Source organism: Silene latifolia, chromosome X (assembly GCF_048544455.1).
Source record: "Silene latifolia isolate original U9 population chromosome X, ASM4854445v1, whole genome shotgun sequence".
Classification (NCBI taxonomy): Eukaryota; Viridiplantae; Streptophyta; class Magnoliopsida; order Caryophyllales; family Caryophyllaceae; genus Silene; species Silene latifolia.
In genome coordinates, this window is record NC_133537.1 from 94,574,547 (window position 1) to 94,584,138 (window position 9,592).

The 9,592-nt window shown below is 41.1% G+C and overlaps 1 non-coding gene across 1 annotated transcript; it reads left to right on the top strand.

Moving 5' to 3' along the window:
• Window positions 1-7,012: 7,012 nt before the first annotated feature.
• On the top strand, window positions 7,013-7,119 carry LOC141625674 (small nucleolar RNA R71). The gene has a single exon (XR_012535442.1). It is a non-coding gene; the product is annotated as a small nucleolar RNA R71 (small nucleolar RNA).
• The last annotated feature ends 2,473 nt before the right edge of the window (window positions 7,120-9,592 follow it).

The window sequence follows — 9,592 nt, forward strand, 5'->3', positions numbered from 1 at the left end:
ATTCAAACAAACGGCAATAAAAACCGTTACCTCTCTTCGAGATTCGAAATCACCGCCAACCATAGGAGCCAGGCTCGAGCCTATCCCTCTCCGGCGCCACAAACGTCCAACATATACACCGAAATTCCCTAGCAGGATATCAGAGGCCTCCCCACGGAGCCCACTAACTCAACGATCTCTCGAAATAAGCTCATCCAACATGGCTATTTCTCACAGTCGATCATTCAACATGGCCGGCGAGCCTCAAAATACACCACCTTAAACATGGCTGGCGAGCCTCAAAATGCACCGCCTTCAACATGGCTGGCGAGCCTCAAAACACACCTTCAACATGGCTGGCGAGCCTCAAATCGCACCCTCAACATGGTTGGCGAGCCTCAAAACGCACCTTCAACATGGCTGTCGAGCCTCAATCCGCACCTTCAATGCGGCTGGGAAGCCTCATCATATCTGCAGCACGGCTGGCGAGCCTGAAATCGCACCTTCAATGCGGCTGGCGAGCCCCATCATATCCGCAACATGAGTGGCGAGCCTTTATGCTCAAACAAGAAACAACTCAAGGATATATCCCGAAGATGGCTCAGGTATGACTCCTTTCTATGGTTGGCGAGCCTTTGTACGTAGTCTAACGGACTTAAAACGACCCACACGGACAGTCGACAAACTCTAAACTATTCTCGACGATGGGTCCTTGACTCGTTTTCTCGAGTCGCCTCGGCGTCGCCCTCCCCGACGGCAGGTCCTTGGCCCAAATCCTTTCGAGCCGCCTCGACGTCGCTTCGGTCTCCGGGTTGTAATCTTCGTTTGACCTGGGGGTTATACTTTGACTTTCGCCCTGTCCAAGCCTCAGTCAAAGTGGGGGCTCTGTAGATACCCAATATCTGTTGAATCCCCAACAAACACCCGATGATTATCGGACTACCACATGCTCAGGAATCGTAGCGTTTAATCGACAGTTTTGTATAACTATACGTTAGATAACTCGAAACGATTTCGAAAACAAAACATTTTCAAAACTTTTCAAAAGTACCTGGAGTGTTTTATGCACGACGACGGGGCGCAATGACACTAACTCGAGTAAAAACCGTCACCGGACCAAAAACCGACTCAAAAATTCAAATCCCGACTCCAACAACGAGTCAAACCGAGTCAAACACAAAAAACACACATCACAAGGCTTCCATGTTAAGTATACCCGGTATACTTGAATGGTTAAGTACAACAATCATGCCATCCAAAACCTAGGATAGAACAAACCATGATTTCAATTGCGTGATAGTGACAAGACAGCTCGAAGACCCGCGAAATGGCTCACGCCTCTTCTAGTAGCCCATGGGGCCACGTCGCTCAAAACGCACACAACCACTCAATCTTCTATAAATACCCATCAAATGCCACCATTTGAAGGTACGCGAGTGTCCGGCCCCTCATTTCTCCCTTAAAATTCAATACTCGACTTCTTAAGTCACAAACCGACACGTGTTTTCGACCTACCGATCATCGTGCATTAAATCACTTGACTGACCACTTTGACAAACTACACAATCACTAAACTAAACAAGCACTTTTTACATCGCTAAAACGGTTTTTAACCGAGTTTTCCGACCTAACAAGTTGTTACACTTCCGTCGAATTCCCGTCTCAAACCTAGCATGTAAGTATGAGGGTGTAATAATCATCTTCTTTCATGTCTTTTATCTATTTTCATGACTTTAACATGCTAAAACATGCATAACATAGTCCAAAATACGGATCGGATGAGCCAAAACCGAGTTTTGACCGGAAACAGAAGGCCCTAGTCACCACTAGGTACCTCGCGCCTCAATGAGGTGTCCAGGTCAGAACTCAAACGTGTTCCATTGTCATTTCATTTTACAACCGGTTTTTACCATTTCAAATCATTTTATGATAAACTTTTTAACCATAAAACATGTTCACCCTTGGTTCCTTATACCATGACGGTCTAATCCATGTTTCGGTGATAATATTTAGTTAATTACATTTTAAAAAGGCATTTTAAAACCTTTTTATTCATATCTTCACATTTCAAAAACAAACATATAGGTCATACATGCATAAGTCATCCTTGGTTCTACATACCATGTCCGTTTAAACCCGAGTAAGATGATAAACATTGACTAATTACAAATAAATGTACTTAATACAATTAGTTCATAATCAACATTTTCCAAAACTATTCATGTCAAGCTTGCAAAACCGAACCCGACATCGAATATCGTCAATACAATGATGATTATTCAAGTCCCGTTCTTCACATTAACACAAAAGCGGTCTAAACGACCTTTTCAAACAAAGACGGGTTCAAATACCCCTTTACAAACCGTTTTACAAATGTTTTCAACAGTCAGAAGACGTCCCTTTGGACAGTTAGTTGCCTCGCGCCAAAACAGGCCAACTGTTGTCCAGTTTTCTAACCAGAACATGCCCCTTTGCATCGCCTGATGGATCGCGCCTCAATAGGCTGCCTGATGCAGGCCCTGCTTCCTTTCCAGCACTCGTCTAGGACGATCCCGGCTTTGGTTAACCCGAATACAGGACGGATCAGATGATGAACCTGCCCTTTTATCTTGTATTTGCAAAACGTCTTTCTAAGACAAATGGATAACGTTATGCACCATAAATCTAACTCGGTAAATGGATGTTTAATTTACGTCTTGCATGCAAATCAACTCTAAATCCAACTTGACATCAATTACTTGATATTTGGATAAACAACCGACATAGAAACCTCACATGTTAGGTTTAAACTTGTGGATGCGCATTCATGCATTTACCCGTTTTTATTAATTTCTGCATTTAGCCAACTAAGATCGATCAGTAGAGGCCGCTACCGTGTGCGGGATTGGGTGTCCGATTAAAGGGCTTCCCAATACGTACCTTCACCTCTTAGTCAAAAACTTTGGATAGTGGATGACCTTATCCAGGGTGAACGAGAGTCATTCTAGAGATAGGATGACAAAGAGGGACGACTCCTTATCTTTAGTACCTATGTCAAACACCGCTTTTTTGCCTTGGCTGACCTAGGTATAAAGTGGATTCGAATGAGTTCCAAGCATCCCACAAATGCTTGGTGGCGACTCCGAACATCTCTTGCATCGTTTTGAGACCCTTGCCGAGACGAAACCGATCGATCTAAAATGATCTGGTCGAAAGCATTTTTACGCCAGCGAGCGTGGCTTTCTAGACCACTGCCGTGCCCACAGATCGGTTGGGCGTCACAGGTGGGCCCACGTCCACACATTGCATCCTCTAAATGTAGTCAATTCTCTCCCAGAAATTGCCTTCCAAAAGGGTTTGGCATCAAAATTGTGGGGTTTCTTATGGAATTCTCAATAGGCACAAAGTCCCAATACCTTTCCGAAATTGGCCTTTATCATCCTCCTACTTTGGTTTTTGAGCCGAAATTCAACATATTTTCGGGTCTCAATCTTATACTCCCTCAAAGAACTAATGAATTTCAAGGTGAGTGAGGGGTAAGTCAATTCATTCATCTCAAATAGGATAGATAACTCCATGGACCCGAAAAATGCCTTGGTTTGGTCAAGCACTCCCAATTTTTCCAAAGTATCTTGGCATACAAACTTAGTGACAATGACTTTCTTCTTAGCAAGGGATTCAAATGCAATTCTATGCTCTTTAGAAATGAAAGTTACCTCCAGATAATCTTAGGTTGCTTAATCTCCGGTATAGTAGTAGTAACTTCCTCAACGACCTCAATGACTTCCCTTGCTTGTTCTCTAGCTTGTTCCACTACCACTAAAGCATTTGATGCTAGAACTTTTTGCCTTTTTGATAGAGTTGGGGATTTTAATACTTTGGTGTTACCTTTTATTCTTACCATGATGATTACTCCTTGGAATTGATGTCAACAAACCTTTGATAAGCTTGAATGTTCTTCTCTTCTACCAACTTCAATCAATTTCTCAATCAATTTGGGGTTTTTCGAATTTGCCTAAACCCTAGAAAATTTTGTTTGATTTTGGGAAGATTTTGATGTTTAATGGTCTAAAAGTTGACAAAGGAGTGATTTGAATTGAATTTAAGCAAGTTTGCAATGATTTTTGATGAATTTGGTTGAGTATTTTGTGATTTTGGATGATGGCTTTGATTGTTGTAGTGAGGGAATGTGTTTGTGTTTGTGTTTATGAATGAAGAAGATAGAAATGAGGTATGAATATAGAAATCCCGTGTTTTAAATCTTCAAGCAGGGGGGACGCTCGAGCTAGTCTGGGGACGGCCGGATTTCGTTTCAGCTCTTTTGTTTACTCCTTGGGGACGCTCGTCCTGGGATGAGGTCGAGCGAGCTGAGATGAGGGACGCTCGTCTCGATATCAGCTCAGGCGGATTCTCTTACGACTCTTTTTTTCTTTGCTTTGCTCCAGTCCTCACGAGCTCAGGTCTGCTCGTGGGGATCCCTTTCACGTGACACTTCATTTTCTATTTTTTTTTTATCATGGAGCTTGGTTAGCCTAGGCAATTGCTTCCCCACACTTTATCATCAAACACTACACATTTCAAACACATTAAAATCCCTCCCTCACTTGCTCTTATGTCACAAAAATTCTTAAAACAAAGCATATAAGATTCAATGCAAAAATTAAGTAATGTACAAATTAAATGAAATGCAAGTTAAGAGATTAGAATATTTACAAATGGTCGTTTAGAGAGGACTCCACCAAACTCTCCTTTATTTTAGAGGTGTCAAGGGGGTAAAGCAAGGGCGTTGTTGATGTTGTTCAACGCCTTGTAAAAGTAATCAAATGCTTGTTCATTGTCATGATAGAGGTCTTGCATAGACCTTGGCACATTGTTGTCTTTATTCATGTAGTAGTCCGAGTCAATGTTGTGGTGACAAGGATCTACTAATCCTTGGTCTAGGGCTATAGCATTTCCAATGTAAGGGTTAACAAGTCCGTTGAATTCGTCATCCCATAGACCATATACTTCCTTTGCTTCTTTCCCCATGTTGGGAGGATCATGAGTTGGCAAGAGCAACTTTTCTTTGTCATGGCCAATGAGGCCTTCATTGATACTTGTCATGATGGGTGGGCTTTGCAAACTCTCATTCTTGTTATGAAAAATTCCATGCTCTCCGAATAGAGCCACTTCAATATCATCTACATCTTTCAATTGGGTGGTGTTTATTTGCCCTCCTTGATAGGATTTCCATCTTTGACTCGACCTTTGAATGGGGATTCCACTTTCTTCTTGTCACCTTCCCGGCTATAGTGATCAACCATAAAGCATGGCTCAAACAAGTTGGGAGCTCTCATAGTCTTATCTAGATTAAAGGTGATTGTTTCATCACCAACTTCAATTGTGAGTATCCCGTGCTTTACATCAATCACCGCTCCGGCGATGTGTAGGAATGTTCTTCCTAGAATGATCAGAATATTGGAATCTTCCTCTATATCAACAATAACAAAGTCCACTGGTATGAAAAACTTTCCAATTCTCGCAGGCACATCTTCCCTTACTCCAAGTGGTTTCTTTGTTGTTCGGTCCACCATTTGTAGAGTCATGTTAGTGCAATTTAGTTCTCCCACTCCTAGCCTTTCACATACCGAATATGGCATCACACTCACATTTGCACCTAGATCACATATTGCTTTGTTGATTGTGGTATCACCAATGGTATATGGAATGGAGAAGCTTCCTGGATATTTAAGCTTAGGTGGGGAATTCCCTTGGAAGTATTGCACTACTTATCTTTGTGAATGCAATGGTCTCCAACTTGCTAATGGACTTCTTCTTAGTAAGGATATCTTTCATGTATTTTGCATAGGCCGGTACATGGTTGATCAACTCCGTGAATGGGATGGAAACCTCAAGGTTCTTCACAATCTCCATGAACTTTCCAAGTTGCTCACCAAGCTCGGGCTTGGCTTGACGACTTGGAAACGGAAGTCTAATCACAATAGGTTCTTTTTCAACCTCGTTGGCCTTTTCTTCATTTCTTTTCTTAAATGAGTCATTGGTAGTTGGTTCCACTACCCTAGGATTTCTCCTCAATGGTTACATCACATCTCTTGTCTTGACACTTTCCTCAACAACATCCTCTTCAATTGGCTCCTTAGGTCCCTCATATCGTGTACCACTCCTCAAGTGAATGGCATTGATGGTTTCATGTCTTGTAGGAGGATTACCTTAGGGAGGTAATTGTTCTTTTTGCCTTTGGGAACTTGAAGAGGCCAATTGGGACATTTGTGTTTCCAACATCTTGGTATGAGCAAGGATATTATTGATGGTAGTGTCTTTGGCTTGGCTATCTCTTTGCATTTGAGCAAAGAAATCTTGTTGCCTCTTTTGCATTTGAAGGACCGCTTTTTGAACATCAAAAGCTTGGTCATTGGATTGATTGTAAGAGGGTTGGTTTTGGAATCCTTGATTTTGGTTGAAATAGGGTCTTTGAGTAGGATTTCTTATTGGAGGTGGGGGTGTATGTTGGTTGAGGATTTTGAACATTTTGGTTTTTGTATGAGAAGTTTGGGTGAAATTTAGCGTTTTCATTGTAAAAGTTGGAGTAAGGGGTGCCATTCTTGTATGCTTGGAAAGCATTCACTTGCTCATTTGTGGCCCTACACTCTTGTTGATCATGTCCCAAAGTTCCACAATTCTCACATACTCTATTCGGAATAGAAGATGTTGCCACCATGGCATTGACTTGTTGATGTTGCTTGGGTGATTGAGAAGCTTCATTCATCTTGGCTATAGCCTTATCAAATTTCAAGTTCATTGTGTCAATATGGGAGCATAGCTGGGCACCCAAATCGGCACTCAATTGTGTGACGGAGTTAACTTCATGTCTCCCTCCCCTAGTAGCTTTTCTTGGCCTACTATATTGAGAGTTGTGAACCGCCATATCCTCTATATTTTCCTAAGTTTGGTTGTCATCTACCTCGGTGAATCTTCCATGAGAACTCATGTTGAGCACATTCCTTGCATCTTCATACAACCCATTCCAAAATGTTGGACTAGAAACCATTCGCTTAGTCCATGATGAGGACAAGAGAGATATGTATCTTTGAATCTTTCCCATGTCTCGTATAGAAACTCTTCATCTCTTTGCTTGAACCCGGTGATTTGGGCTCTTAACATGTTGGTCTTCTCCGAAGGGTAGAACTTCTTGTAAAAGGCAAGTGCTAACTTCTTCCATGAATCAACTCCAAGAGTGGCCTTGTCTAGGCTCTTCAACCAATGTTTTACGGTTCCGATCAAGGAAAAAGGAAACAATACCCATCGAATTTGATCTTGTGTTACACCCGTATGGGAAATTGTATCACAATAGTCACAAAAAGTCTCTATGTGTAGATGAGGATCCTCACTAGGCATCCCTCCAAATTGACTTCTTTCAACTAATTGTATGAATGCGGATTTGACAATGAAATTATCGGTCAAGTGGAGTGGTGTTGGAGTACCTTTTGGTAGGCTCTCCTCGGTTGGTACCGAATGAGATGAAAATTTAGGCATTGTAGGTTGATTTTGTGGTTGGTTTTGAATTGGGTTCTCCTCCCCTTGTCTTTCAAAAGGGTTGGTAAACTCAACACTATCCGATTGGATGATACCAATGTCCACAAGTTCTCCAATACCCACAATTGTTGAAGTCCCTCTAACGGTTCATCGAATATTTGTCAAAGTTCTATCAATCTCGGGATCAATAGGCAAAAGACCACCTTGTGATCTTATAGACATGGAAAAATCAAAGAACTAGAAATCAATTAAAACTACCTTGAGGAGTTTGACTTCCCCAAGCTTAAGAAAGACACAACTAAAAACAACAAATGATAACAATTTAATTGAACAGCGTCCCCGACAACGGCGCCATTTTGATTAGGGTTGTAACATCGTCCATTAATCCTTAATAAAACTCTATTTATAATCTCAACAAACTACTCTTAGTATAGTGGTAAGTAAAGGTTGGATCCCAGGGACGGGTATTGTATTGATTTATCGGTTGTAGAAAGCTATGTCTTTGATGTCACAATTTGGATTGAGTTTGAAGTTTGCAATCTAAACTACTAAACAAAGGAAATGTAAACAAATGAAAGTAAAGCAAAATAAGCAAATGGGGTTGTAAACAATTGATTAAAGGCACTAGGGTGTCATGGGTTCATAGGAGAATCATAATGAGATCACATAAACAAGTTTCATAGATGCACGCAATTTATTATTGTATGTAGTGGAATAGAGTTAGTTTATATCTTACAATTCCTAGGAAGTTTTGGGTCTTGGAGCCGAGTCGGTCAAGACTTTACAACACCTACAAGTCGACTTAATTCTTCCTATTCAACTATATGCATGGTCTAACAAGCCTTGAGTTAGTTTATGTCTTACAAGTCTTGTTGAAAGGATAAGAGATTCATGCTAGGTTGTCAATCAAGTATTTCATCAAGCATAACATGTGCATGAGTTGAAACTACAACAAGCAAGCATTCATATGAACTTATTAAGTGAAGATCTACCACTTGATTAACTCCCCTAATCCCCCATTAACCTTAGTTAAGGGACTACTCACTCATTATTATGGTGGACATGCTAACAATGGTGTCAATCATATTAACAAGTCTAAACATGATGAAAGAGTAAAACAATAAACAATAATTAAGTAAGGAGTAGAGAAATTGTACCAAGTTAGGATGATCAAATAGAAAGCAAATAATAATAGAAGAAACCTTGATTGATTGATAAAGAGTTGTCAATTCTCCAATAATAACCCAATAATCTTCAATATTACCCAACTAGATCTAAGAATACTTAAACAATAATTAAAGAAGGATTAATATATAATTAAGCTAATTGGTTCCTAATTAATCTCTAATGAAGTGTGTCTCTAATTCTATTACAAAGGGGTATTTATACTAAGTACAAGTATTAGGGTAACTAAGGGCTTAAATGTTGATTAAGCTCCTTAAATGAAGATTAACGCCTTGCAAGTCCTTCATGGAGATGCCCGACCTGCCTTTGTTGGACGCTCATGCTGTAACGAAAGATGCCCGTCCTGCTCAAGGAATGCTCAGGCTGAGCTTGGGGACGCCCGTTCTTCTCTTCGGGACGCTCGGGCCGAGCTTGGGACGCCCGTCTCAAAGATCAGCTTGGCTTCTTCTTCATTTGGCTGTCTCATGATCCGTGGGGATCATTGAGGAGCCATGGAGGTCCTTCATCAATGCCCAAATACTTGTTTTATTGACTTAGGCCTTTAGTATTGGTCTCCTCTTTGTTGCTTGGTTGTTAGATGCGATCCATTTAGCTCCGTTTTGCTCCATAAAAGCAATGTTAGCATTCCTCTCCTACCAAAGGAAACAAAACTTCATAGAATATGTAAAGTAAGAAGCTAAAGATAAGAAACGACCCTAATGCATGCAAGAAAGCATAGGAACGAGGCTAGTTAGGGGACTAAATGCGCGTAAATACGAGTCACATCAAATATCCCCAAACCAAACCTTTGCTCGTCCCGACTAAAGAGGTGACTATAACTATGACCTTTATTTAAAACCTAGCCGATGTGAGATAATTAGCGGGTCTCACTCTGCCCCTTCAACTCACAACTAGACATCTATGAGGTAAGACGCCT